At 38.7% G+C, this 14,520-nt stretch overlaps 1 protein-coding gene across 1 annotated transcript in view; it reads right to left on the bottom strand.

The window, feature by feature from the left end:
- lzts2a (leucine zipper, putative tumor suppressor 2a) overlaps positions 1 to 13,932 on the bottom strand; it is a 91,806-nt gene extending 77,874 nt beyond the window's left edge. Inside the window, exon 1 of the mRNA XM_055227154.1 lies at positions 13,719 to 13,932. The gene's annotated coding sequence lies outside the window, so the exon portion shown is untranslated. The remainder of the gene's footprint in view (positions 1 to 13,718) is intronic.
- Between the last annotated feature and the right edge of the window lie 588 nt (positions 13,933 to 14,520).

The following is a 14,520-nucleotide window of genomic DNA, read 5'->3' as shown; positions in this document are numbered from 1 at the left end:
AATAATTACTGTTGAGCTAATAGTGTTTGATAAGTGTCCTAATGGATGTGTGGTGCAGTTGGCAGGAGTCTGTAGCACTCCTGGTTCAGTGCAGTGTGCCAAATCTCTGCCCACTGATGCCCATTAGAACAGAAGGACTCCTGTGTGGATCGATGTGGCTCCTCTTACGGCCACAGCCTTTCAGAATGTGTACGTCTGACTCAGAGCTATCGCTTTATACAATATAGTTCCATTGACCTGCCGGAGACTGAGACAGCAGACACATTCAACACACTCCATAGATTTAAAACATCTCCCGGTTTATTACAGACACGAGTTTTGGTTGTGTTAAAGCTGCACTGTGCAGCTTTTCTACTTTCCTGCTTGTCTCAATGGAAATGTTATTACCTTGACTAAAATGTTCCACAGTAAGGCATTAAACCTCTCTCTCAGGTGATGTTACCAGGTTACAGGTCAGATCTGTGGAGAAGAGACCCCGCCCACTGTAAAATGCACCTGTAATTGAATCAATGCAAGACAGGCAAAGCAGTAGCATCTCCTTGGAGACCAGCAGGTGGCAGACACTCCACCAGAAGTTACACAGTGCCACTTTAAAGGGAAAAAGAAAGGCTAACTAGCAATTTTTCCTGTATTTTTAGCTTTCTATTTATTGTAACGATTTCATGTAAACCAACAGCAATGTAGAGTATGGGACTATGTGATTGCCAACACATGATTCGCTCAATTTTATATTTAAAAAAATGGATAAATAGTCTTATTCACTTTTATTCAACCACGAAGAATGCCATTCCTGTATTTTTAAATCACTTTTTGTCATTCAATCATATCCTGCTATCTTTGCCTCTCAAGCCATCATCTTTCAAGCTATTTGTCAGAATACACTCTTCTTCGTACTATTTCATCTACAACCGTTTGCCCCATCTCCACCGCAGCAGCAGAACCATCAGCCTCCTCAGCCTCTTTTTAAGGTATTTTACGGCTGCTTTATTTGAGATGTTGAGCTAAATTGGATAACGAGAGGCTGACACTAGTTTAAGATAACAGAGCAAAGAGAGCACGGTCAACTCCCAGCTGCAGAGCCACACCTACAAAACGACGCAGCGCTGAAAGAAGAACCACAACTGTTAGATGTTTGGAGCACAGCAGAGCCAAAGAGCAGAGGTGGAGTGCGACTATTGTTTCAGAACGCTCAGCCACGTTGAGTAATGGTTATTTGGTTTATAAGGGTCCCATAAGAGAGCTATGGCTACTTTCATCCGAGTCGGCTCTTTTCTTAACGGTTGGAATCGGATCCCATTTTTTAAAACATCTGAATTTTAAAAATGAAATTTAAAAAACAAGTGAGAGCTTTGTGCACAAAAAAACATATTTGGCAGCATAATAACACTTCTGCTTTTAAATTATTATTGTAGTGCAATGTTTTATTTAGAATATGTGTAATTTCAAAGAGTAAACACACTCCCACTCTCAGTTTGAATTATTTTGAGCATATTTTAGCCTTGGAAATTTCTCTCTGTGACCACTTTGTTTGGCATCTGTCACATAAATAAATATAAAAAGAGCCAGTCTTTTGAACTCATTGAAATGAACAGATGAAAAAGATTCGGATCCCACAAAAGAGCCAAAAGTCCCAAAACGAATTATGTGACAGTTGAATAGATTGCGTTAACTTGACCTCCCAACATTCTTGAATCCCTATAGTTTAAAATGGATTAATTTACTTTTTTACTCGTTAATATCTCGGTAATTACTGGGCCTATTCACATGAAACAAAAACAGATAGAAATGAACTGACGGAGAAGACATTTAACTTTCTATTTAATTTTACATTTTTGCTGCAGTGCGTATTAATTCACATTTTTGTAAATATGCCAGAATTAGCCAAGAGAGTATTTTTCAGATGATTTTCACAAAAGCTTCAGAATGTGCATGGCGCCATTATTCAACCCCAAAACCGTGATTGGTTCCACGTCTTGCCCTAGAACACAACAACAGCATTCATTTGTGGGAAGTGGAATCACACCGCCAACCCGTGGGCCAATGGATCTGACCTCTCAACCAACGATGTTTATGTCGAGAGTGGGATTTGAACCACCAACCTTCAGATCAGTGGACAAAAACTCTACCAACTGACTCTACCAAGACTCGTACATTAACACAAACTTTCAAATTATCAGTATCTATCTACATTTATTCACCTGAAACGTCTATGTATGGCCTTACTTTTGTCTTTTTTTGGATTCTATTTAAATATTCCACCATGATTATCAATCTTCTGTTTCCTGATTTGACTTTCTCTACTTGGGAAAAGGGTTATGTGTCTAAGTGTGATTGCGCTGCACAAAACTAGAAATTACAATCAGGAAAGTCGTGACCTCATCATTACAATCACACACTTATTGCAAGTTTGAGATAACATGCAATTAACCCTTTGCATGAGGCCACTATACACTCAAAATACAGAAAACACTTGTCTCAACTAAATCTTAACAACTGGAAATAGTCGATCTTGCACAACTTTCAACATGACATAAAAATGCAGTAATAAATGCGTTTTCACTGTCGTCATTCAGTCATAAGTCCGTCTTACCTCAGCTCAGTACTACATCACCAGCTCCAGCCGCACACTCTGCTCCAGCAGCTACATTAACCTGGTTGCTCCTAAAGCCCACACCGCTTTTGGGGCACTCCTCATTTCATTTCTCTGCAGCAAATGACTGGAACCACCTACAGCAGACTTTAAAACTTCATTTTTACCTCTGTCGACTTTTACAAACTCAACCCAGAGCATTCTACAGGATCAGAGCGCATGCTTTTAACACTTACATATCCTTAATCTGCAAATGTTTCACCGTCTCATGTTGTGATCCACTGTTTCACATTATGAGAGACGTGTGAGTGTTTGTGTGTCTATTCTGTGCTGTATTATCCTGGCCAGGTCGTCATTGCAAAAGTGTTATCAATTGGCTTATCTGGTAAAATATTGAATAAATAAAATAAAATACATTCAAAGTGTTGCTTCACAAACATATCAACAGAAGACATTTTGTTTTTTCCTGGATAATAAAGTGCGCATAACAACATTAACCTATATTTGAATAATGCACCGTGGAGACCTGCTTTAGAACACTGCATGTTACTGTTCTGCCATTCACTACAATGTAACTTTAAAGCTCACATGTTAAACTTTATATGAAATACACACATTTTAATTATCAAAACAGTCCAGATGTTCTTAAACGCTCTAAAAAAGCAGCTAAATAATTTTATAAAATATACTAAAAATACTCAAGGTGATATATTTAAACAGCAGCTCATGATAACGATACTGTATCACTGAATTTAAAACTACAATATCTGAATTTTGTTTATATCTTGGCAAACTCCTATAGTATATGGAAAGCATGTTCAGAATAATTGCATGTTAGTGTGACGGACGGTGACAAGGGGCAGTGGCATTTTGAAAATTACACTTTAGCAGCACGGCTAGAATAGTTCATATGTCGAGAGATTAAAGAGGGAGTATTATAATTCCATGTGGTTAATTGTCAATATATACATTTACATCACCATGTTACTTTTTATTTTTTTGAAAGTGCTATATTCGCTGAAAGCTAAATTAATTTTTGTTTCACAATTGGTGTGCATTTCGCTAAGGAAACAACTTCACATTACATCAGGTTTGTGAAGTTGTAGCGTATTGTTTTGTATCCTGTTTTTGTATATTTATGGAGAATTGTGTGTCGTGTGAGAGCGTGGGTGAATGTAGGCTTGTGGTCAGAACATTGTACAGAATCGTACTACTAAACATAATTTGGGTTCAAATAGGGCCCAGGAGAGATCACTAGATTACTCAAACATGCATCAATGACATATAAAACCTCTTCGGGTCTGTTTTTGATGAAAGAATATAACAGATATAAGATATAACATTGGTAGAAAGCTCCAAAAAGTCAATTTTGCATAATACCCCTTTGAATTACCTCGGGATGTTAGAACAGTGATTAAAAGTTTAGCGTAAGGATATCTGCTTTAAACAGTGTGTACAGCTAATGTGTTAAATTCCAAACTGGTGCCGCTGTTTTCCCGAGGTGAGGTAAAGTCAGGCAGTAAATAATAAGTGTTCTCCCCACTGTGCCGGTGAGTGACAGCTCGTCTCCCTCCTGCTGCCCTGGCTCTGTCCTGTTTAATGGGCTCACACTGTACGCTGCCTCTGCCTTGGCCAATGTCACACACACAGAACAGCACCATGCCGAGGAGAACTCTGACGCAAGGCTAGGCTGGACTAATAAACAGGAACGCTGCGGGAGCTACTGAACACGCACAGCTCGGCAGGGGTGAAAGATGAAAACTGAGAAAACACGCAAGAAGCTTTCACTTTTGACTTTTACAACATCGGGTCATGAAAGTAAATGGTCAGGTTGGGTAGAAAACTGGTATTTAAATGTTTTGGAAATATGCAAATGTGATTATCGTCTGCAAGAAAGACAATTAGAAACACTGCAAAATAGGGTTGGCAAAAGTATCAACAATCAGATAGACCAAATAATCCAAATAATCAATACTACAGCTAGTAATGAAACAAGACAGTAATTTGAGCAGGTATGCATACTAAAGAAGTCACATTCACAGGACAGAAATTAACGTTTCCTGAATAGTTTTAGAATGATCTTGAGCTGTATCAGAACAAGTATAAGACACATAGACTAGTACACACCCATGGGCCACTATGGAACCTACCTGGACACTAAGGGATTACACAGATATAAGGCCACATGGGAATAGAAAAGAAAGCACTATGATTTAAAGGGCCCATATTACGCTGTTTTCTGACCTGTTATAATGTTGTTTACTTATGACAGACATAGACGTACCTGGAGTTTTGTTTTGTTTCAGTCACACAAAGACTCTGGTTATTCGTCTTTCAAACAGAAAACCCCCTGTTCCACCTTGTGATGTCATGCGGTAATACAGAAAGTGCTCCACTGCGTATTTAAACTTCACAGACCTAAATGTAAAACCACATGTTAATATAAAAGAAAATACTATTATTTAAAGTTGAAAATCACATTCAAATGTCTAAATAAAGATGTTTTTATTATCATTGTGGTATCGAGTATCAAGTCTATTCCTTAGTATCAAAATTGAGTTTTAGAATCATGACACTACTGCATAACAAATACAAAAATATATATAAATAAATTTTTAAAAGGTATAGGGTGATTTCACTCTTTATGTGTGATATGTTTTTGTGCATATATGATGGATTACTATTACATATCAGGGGATTACTGTCATCGCCATCAGAATAATCCCAATACATAAAGATATCACCCGACGTCTGCCTTCTGGTACTTATAGTCACACTTGCATATTATTGAGGTTTTATATCAGATGCCCTCTTTTGCACTCTCCTGGTCATTTATCCATAATAGGGACTGTTTTTGCCTATGTGCTTGGATATTTTTGTATAATTTTTGCACAAAATTAATTCAAAAAATCAAAAAATATTAGCTAGATGTACATCCTAAGCCCTGATGTATACAAAATCTTATGTAAAAAGCATCCAGCATAAAAGAGTCAATCAAGTAGGTCAAATTGCAGTATCTGATTAATAGTCGTAGCATTCAAGATGGAAAATATAAAGTAAAATCCATAAAGAATGTAAATCATAACCTAAAGGGAACACCTCATATGATTAAAAAATAAATAAATAAATAAAAAATCTGAGAAATAGTGTTAGCATTTTACCTGTTATCATTAGCACAGTCCTCTTTGCTAGCTTTTCCCATTGAAATAAATCTTACAGTGGTGGCGCATGTGAGTTCAAGGACTTTGGCGTTCATAGCTCCAGTGTGGACGGTGTATGGCTCGTGTTGTGCAAGGACCCGGAGTTACATCATGATGGATGACAATGAATCAAATATGCGGCACTCATGCTTTTAATTACAGCCATGTCCCGAAACGGTCCGGCCCGTCACGTCCCCGGGGCAGAGGGCTGAGACAGCACTTCTCACATAATGGAACATCATAGGTGAACCTGCCCTGCCCGACGCTTCACCGAGGGACTATGCTGTTATATAAGGGTGAGCACTGTTATTTTTCACTGCGGCGGTGGTAGTACCAGTCTATTTCTTATGCAGTAGTCCAGGGATTGCAACCAGTAATGGGAATAATTATGAATTATTTTTAAAATGCAGTAGTTTAGAATACTGTTTTGGGATTTTCCAGCTTTATCGGACTTCAAAATGTGTTTTTTGTGTCAGGGAATAGAGTCACATTCAACATGGCAAATTTTTGGTTGATCAGATCCACTTTATCAGCCCCGTCACACAGATTATTCATGCATTCTATGGTCATGTCCTACATCACGTACAGCTTAACCACATGCTCACAAACAAACAAAACCTCACTTAAACCACTTTGTACAAACAAATGGTAAAGATACTGGACATAAAAACCTCAAAGACATCGCCACTGCACCATTTTACAAACACACCATCTTCTAAGTTGGGAAAATCTCATCACATACTTAAATCTCTGTCTAATATATAAAGTCATACATAGGTTTGTTACAATAATGACTATATCGACTATAAATGGCAGCTGGAACAATATATCTTTGTGATCAGTATTTATCGTCTGTAGATTTTCTTTGCAATAATGGAGCAATTTTTGTTATTTTAGTTGTAAACGATAAGATTTGAGCTGCAGAAAGTAGAATAAGTAACTTCTATGGCTAATTATTGCTTCATTCTGCTATTAATTTGTAGCAGCTCAGGGCTTTTAATGATACTGTTTATGCCACAGACACAAAGAAATAAAGTATTTTCGATATAATCATTTATCGTTATATTTTTCTGCATACCGTGCTTCAAAATGTTTTATCGTGACAGGTCTAGTCCTACACAGTTTGTCCCCTCCCTCACGTAGCCAGTTTGTGTAAGAGGTAGCACACATCAGGTAACCAGAGGTGCAGCTCGTGGAGACTGTATAGTTCCACTCTGGAAAAGTGCCTTCAGCCAGAGCCGTTTCTGTCCGAGAGTCTCAGGAGTGGAGCACAGTCCTCGGAAACATCAGAGAACTGGCCTCTTACCATCTTTTCAAAAAATATCTCAAAACATAGTTCATAGTAAATCAGACCTGTCAACATAAGCCCACTGAATCTGCCTCGTCTGCCTTGTTTTTCAATATAATTCTGTTAACAGTTACGTAATTTGACCTTTGATGCAGTTCTGTGCTCCTGCTACTACACTGTTATTTAACTTTAGGATTTAATGTATTGTCCGGCTCTCACTATAGTATCATGTTGTCTAACCGTAGTATTTTTAGGTAGACGATTTTAACATCTGTCCAGGAACAACGGATAAAAAATAGTCTTGGTTTTGGTTGATTCTGGTACATTTAAATAAAATAAATAAATAAGCTAATGTGACATGTGACTAGTCTAATAATCATAATCATATTTGGGTAACCGTAATTGTTAACTGGACAGACTCTAAAACACAGGCCAGAAGGTATTTTATAACATGACATTATTGAATCAAAATTTCAGTTAAACAAAAACTTCAGGGAACATTCACGAACAATGTGGCAATTTGATGAAAATCTATTGAGAAGCTTCCAGTCACTATGATTCAATCTTTACTTGGATAAAGCCATAATCCAGCAAAGCAAAGGGTGGAGACACTTTCAAGGACAAAATACATCTACCTTTTCCAAGATATTCTGCCTTTTGTCCATGTGTTTCACCATGACAGGCAAATTTATTTCCAAGTTTTCCCTTTTTTTTACATTGAAGAACTCAAAACCACGGTCCAGTGTACTTTGTAATGTTTTGGAGAGGCATGTATTCGTGACTGTCCAGACAAACTTTCTGCATTCAGCCTGAGTGAAGTGTCTTGCTCAAGGGTACAACAACACTGTGACTGATCCAGCTACATTTAAATTTCACTTAAATCCACATTTCTATTATCACCTCTCTGCCCAAATCTGCACATAATAAAAACACGAGGAGAGGCGTTCACTGAACTCAGTAAGAAACAGCCAGGAAAAGATTAGGCTCGAGTTTGGAGTTTTTTTCTCATTTTAGATCAGTAGCGATGATAAACTACAGTTGTCCTGCCACAGACCAGCACATGTGGCTTTGTTTTGGTCCGCTATGTTAAAGTGAAAATGAAATTAACACGAGCATCAGTGTGTTTATTGTTTATTTGTGCTGCGGAGAAAAAAATATAGCAGCTCCTGTGTGTCTAAAATCAAATGAGATACTGCGTATTGCCATTTTATTAGCAAGAATAGCTATGTTTAATGAGTTTCAAATAATAATTTTTGGGGTCATTATTTTTGTGGGTTATTTTTTTCTTTTTTTTTTGGTACAGTGATATGATTTGAGCAGTAGCGGGCTGAATAAATTACTTCTATGACTCATTATACAGTAGCTAATACAAACTAGTTAAGTGTTGCAGTTTGCTATTAATTTCCTATTGCAGTTCATTTTGTTAAAATATTATAAATTTAGAATATTTTTTGAGTTATTGGGTCAGTGGCATAAATTATCATAATAATTATCAATATTATCGTTTATCGTCTACGTTTATTTCAGCAGTATATCACATTTTATAATGTGTTAGTGTTCTTTGACCTGCGTGACGACTGGGACAAGAATAGTCCGACAGGTTTTGGGGCAAAGATGATTTGAATTTGTACTCAGACTTCCCTGTTCTTGTAAATATAGTGAGAGTTACATAAGTGCGCAGTGTTATTTTTCACTGCGGATTATCGAATTTTTTTAAGAGCTGCCACGGGTGAATAATATCGTCTGCGGGTTTGGTCAGAGGTACTTTCCACGTAAAAAGCATTGATTTTTGAATAATCTTATTGAAAGTGAGAAGTTCATTTCATATTCAAAGCCATCCATGCTCTGCAGCTTCTATAGAGTAGAGGGGGCGGGTCTATGTGCACTACTTTTTCCGTGGGTTTTGGGCATTTTTTCAGACGCTCTTGTGCGGGTTGGGTTCCCTGACGCCTGGCAACCCTGGAGGAGCGTGTGTATTGGATGTGCGGTGGTTTGTGAGGCTGGCAGATGCTCGTCAGCCGCGTCTGCCTCTGGTCATGTTCTACTTTTACTCATCCAAGCACTGAGCAGCAGACACAGAGCAGCACAGCTCATTACAATAAAAGGGCTGAAAATACCTCCTATCAGCACGCACATATACGGACGGATGATGTTACGTCATAGGCACTGACCTTCTGATGCGGACAACACATTAGAATGAAAGAAATACATGTTTAAGATCCATTATCTGCAGTTTGTCTGTGTTTATTTGACAGACAGCTACAAGGTGCAGTTAATAATATGATTCAGTACAGGGTTAAACCAGCTCACTAACCTTGAAGCCTTCCACATAATCTCTGGTGCGTCTTACAGGACTGGACTAGTGTATATTCCATCTTGACTGGGCAATTTAATAAATACTAGGCCTATATTATGAGATGGGAATTTCAAATACGCCTATACTAAAACCAATTCTCCAGTTTTATTTCAGTTTTTCATAATATGCTTGTTTGTGTGAAATCTAGCAAACCACTTACTAATTTGGGAGGTTTTCAGTCCAATCCAGACTGATATCTCTTTGTATTTATTTATTTATTTTTATTTTTTTACAAAGATATCGATTTGTAAGGAGGGCACCGGGACCAAACAAAATTGCATTTATCTCATCTCGGATTAACAGAGTTTAGTGCTTCGCTCATTGATTCTGCAGAAAAACACAGTTTTTCAGTCCCCTGTGATATATTTTCCTATCTTTTTTTGTTGTTGTAAGCAGCCAGATTTGTTTTGATACAGACCATGCCCGGCCCTGATTGTCCCTGATCGACTGCCGCATGCTGTAACTGGTAAGTGTCTTGCTCGAGGGTACAACGACTGAACCTACTACTTTTTAGTTTCTCCAAACTTTTCTGCCACATGACCCACATTTCTACCTCCTTATCTTATCTAAACATAAAACAACACATGCAAAAAGGCCTAAATACTATATCAACTCAATTCAACAGAGATGGAACAACAATGTTTGGGTCAATATTTACTTAACTTTTTATTTGCACTTGTGGCATTTTGGGTATTTTCCTGTACTATAATAACATTTGAACAGTAGAAGGCTGAATTGTGAATTTAAATGACTCATTATACTTATGTGTTGCATTTTGTTGGCCTATTTATTTATTGCAGCACATATTTTTTACAATTTTGTACATTTAGAATTGTGTTTTGGGCAAAATTTTGTTTTATGGTTTGGTTTCAATATTATCGCTTATCGTCTATTTTTACTTCAAGTCAAGTCAAATGTATTCATAAAGCACATTTAAACACAAACAGCTACCCAAAGTTATGTACAAAGGTAATATACAGTGCAAAATTATAACACAAAGCATGCATAAAACACAATAAAACAATATAATTCAAAAGTCCCGCTCAGCTTGTGTTAAAAGCCAGTGCAAATGAGTTTATATCACACTTCATAATGTGTTATTGTACCAGGCCTACACACAAAACAGACTTAAGCAACAGTCCATCAGTATAAGACCACAAAAGCAGAGGCGTAATATGAATTTCGTTTACAGTGAGTTAAATAACACTACTTCAGCTTGAACTACCAAAGCCCTGATCTCTCCTTTGTCATTTCCCAGAGCAGTGTATACATCCTCAGAGAAGCTGCTGAAATGGTGTTTTCTGTGGGGCTTAATGGCACACATCACAGCGTCTCCAGAACACAGAGCACGAGATTTAGGAAAGTGTCTTTGTGAAGCACGGCTCACCGTCAGAGCCACATCGACCATGACTTCGTGTTCAGGCTCAGAGGGCTATGAAGGAGCTGTGTGGTGGACTGACAATCGCTTTTTCTTTCAGCCTTCCTTTATTACGTGTAGTGTTTTTTTTAGATCAAGTACACATAACCCAGACTACAGGGCAATACTTTAACTGGCATCTGTTTGGTTACAAGCAAGAGTGAAGGGCTGTGTGCTGTTCAGTCGATTGAGGCTATTGTTGATATGGATTTTGTGGAAATGACTGTAATGTTAGCAACAAAAGTGCAGAAATATCATACTATACTAGAACTGTCAAAAGTGTTGAAAATCAGATATTAATTGATACTAAAATTTGTATCAAAACTAGATACTCAGTTGAGCAGCTATCGGTACTAGAAAACTCACATTCACAGGACAGAAATTAACCTTTCCTGAATAGTTTTAGAATGATCTTGAGCTGTATCAGAGCAAGTATAAGACACATAGACAAGTACACACCCATGGACCACTATGGAACCTACCTGGACACTGAGGGATTACACAGATATAACGCAACGTGGGAATATAAAAGAAAGTACTATGATTTATTTTGAAAATAACATTCCATTGTCAAAAAAAAAAGTTTTTCATCAATATTTCAATACTCTGCCCACCTCTGTAATCAAAAAACTATTTCTGAGACATCAAAAATCTCAGGTAAGGTAGCCAAGGTAGTCCTGACCAAGACTAGCTGAAGATTTGGAGATGAGCAGCCGTCAGTCAAATTCAGAGGCAAATTCCCTCACAAGCAATTAACAAAGTACACTTTAAAGGTCTTATACTGCACAAAATTAACACTTGTGAGCTTTAAGCCATGTTATAAAGTTGTTACCTCATCAAAAACATACCTGGAGTTGTGTTTTGTTTCATTCACACGTTTGACCCTTTATTATTAGTCTGTCTACATTTCCAAAGCTCAAAATGGTCTGTTCCACCTTGCGATGTCATGGAGCGTTAGTTTTTAAGTTAACAGCTACTTTTACCTTTAGTTCAGTAGAGATTGGCAATTTCAGGGCTGAAATCATCAAAATGTTTCTAGTGAAGGTTAAAGACACAGTGGAGCACTTCCTGTAGTACCACGTGACATCATAAAGTAGGAGTGTTTTCAGTTTTCAGCCTAAATATACAAGGTGTGTGCGTTAAACATGTCTGTAAACAGGTCTGTTTGGGACGAGGAAACAACATTACAACAAAGAAAACAGCCTAATATGAGCCCTTTAATCATAGAATATACTTAGCTTGGTCACACTCTACCTCCCAGTGTTACTACACACGTGACCACTATGTCCAGCTGCACCCCTCCTCCTGACAGGGTGCCATGATGTAGGGTCTCAAGTCAACCCCTCAGAGCGGTGACATAACACTGCTGGCCCTATAGAGGAGGCAGCGTGCGCCTTAGACTTCACTCCTCCATGCACGTTCACTTGTGATCTGCTAAGTCCTCTGAAAACACCAAGTTCCGATCAATCACACCGGCCCCGTGCTGGTCCTGCGCTGGTCCTATCCGCGCCGAGCTGCTACAACAATTATTTATGGTCCAATCACACCTTGGGCGTTTCAACTCTAAACTAATCCATATATTAAAACAGAGCCTTGAGAACATAAACCAAACTGTAGTGAGCGACCTTTTCACCGGATAACATATTCTACTGTTTACTGCAAGAATAAAAAGAAGAAGAGAGAGGGAGGAAGAAAGAGAGGTAGACAGAGATACAGAGAGAGAGAGAGAGAGAGAGACAGAAAGAGAGAGATGGAGGCAGAGACAGAGATGGTGAGAGATGGACAGACAGAGAGAAATCGAGACAGAGAGAAAGAGACACAGAGAGATAGATAGAGACAGAGAGAGAAAGAGAGAGAGACAGAGAGATGGCCTGATAGAGAGAGAGACAGAGAGACAGATGAAGAGAGGGAGAGAGATAAAGATAGATGGAGGCAGAGAAAGAGACAGAGATGGAGAGAGAGAGAGACAGAGATGGAGAGAGATGGAAGGAGAGAGAGACAGAGAGAAAGAGACAGAGACACAGAGAGATAAACAGAGACAGAGAGACATAGAGATGGACAGATAGAGAGAGAGAGACAGAGACACAGATGGACAGAGGGAGAGAGATAGAGAGAGATGGAGGCAGAGAAAGAGACAGAGATGGAGAGAGAGAGACAGAGGGATGGATGGATAGAGAGAGACAGACAGAGACAGAGAGATAGAGAGACAGACAGAGACAGAGAGATAGAGAGAGACAGAGAAAGAGGCAGAGGCAGAGAGACTGAGAGAGACAGAAAGATAGAAGAGAAAGAGAGAGAGTGGTGGTGCGCAAGAGGCTCCAGCAGAGGAACAGCTGGATGGAGATACAAAGGAATGTCTTTCCTGTCTCCTCTTTCTTTCCACACAAACACACACAGCTTTCTGCACAGAGGAGGAATAACACATGTACTGAACGCAAGGATCAAACCAGCTCCAATCTCAGAGCGCTTCATGGGATCAGCCGCAGATTAAAAGCTTAATTACTCAAACAAGTCAAGCTATCAATAAGCAATTAATCATGAATGAGCCGTACATGCGCCAATGATTAGGGACCAAGAGCAGACACAAGTTAGTAGACCACTGTAAGCGCTTTAAGGGCATTTAGCAGAGAGATAACTACGATGTTTTACGCATAATAAAGTTGGATACATAAATTAGAAGCGTGGGTTAATGTGCTCAAAGTGCTGCAGCTTTTTGGAGCAGAAACACCATTAATCAAGACATTAAAGTTGCATTGCGTCTTATATCACTTCTTTTTTACGTTACTAAAACAAAAACAATGCAGAATTTTAGAGCTGGCGTTTCCAAAAAAAAAAAAAAAAAAAGACACTGTACGGAAAGTGCTCACCTCCTGCGCCTTTTACGCACGCTCCACGGCGCAGAAGTGACGCTGTTGAGCCGAAATCTGCGCTTTTCTCCGGTAAACTTCTGGTTGGACAAACATTCAGCGGCTCCTCGTCCTCCTGGAGCCTGTCCGATCCACGCTCTCCACGGCAGCTTCAGTGTGTCAGCGCCGAGAGCAGAGGCTGGGGTCTGCTCTGCTCGCGCTGCTCTCACGGGTGCGCTGGGTTTGAGCACACGCACGCTCCGGACGGGCGGGAGCAGGACTGTTATCAAACCAGCCAGAGAAGAGGTAGAAAGAGGTTTTCAAAAAGGAATATATGTTATGAAAAGTGCCTGGTTAATCATAAGTATTAAAATATGTCTACTGGCTTTGATCTTAAAGTTTTGGTCAGTGGATATCTATGGCACTAGGCTAGAAAAGGACTTAGCAGTGCTCCATAATATAGACATACTGGCTAACATAAATGAACAATCCATGAATCCATCATCAATATTACCAAAGCAGATATATTTAGCCTAACACCTTGCAAAACAGCATTTTATCATATTTGCAGCTGAATGACTTAAACCCACGTTATTATTGCATAAAATGTGCCTCTCTATATGGCTTAGAGATATAATGTGTTTTCTAAAACTCAAAAAAATTAAATACACATTAAGAGGATGCACAGACAGATTTTTCCAGGTGTGGCAATGCTTTATTTCTTATTTTACAAATTTGCAGGTGTTGTCAGTATGAATGTGTGCCAGTACCTACATGTTGTGATATCTGTAATTGGGAATATTTAATTGGTGTTATGTGCTCT

The sequence above is a fragment of the Periophthalmus magnuspinnatus genome, chromosome 15, assembly GCF_009829125.3.
Source record: "Periophthalmus magnuspinnatus isolate fPerMag1 chromosome 15, fPerMag1.2.pri, whole genome shotgun sequence".
NCBI classification, from domain to species: domain Eukaryota; kingdom Metazoa; phylum Chordata; class Actinopteri; order Gobiiformes; family Gobiidae; genus Periophthalmus; species Periophthalmus magnuspinnatus.
Note: the sequence above shows the minus strand (reverse complement) of the source record. Positions and strands in the feature narration are given on the sequence as shown.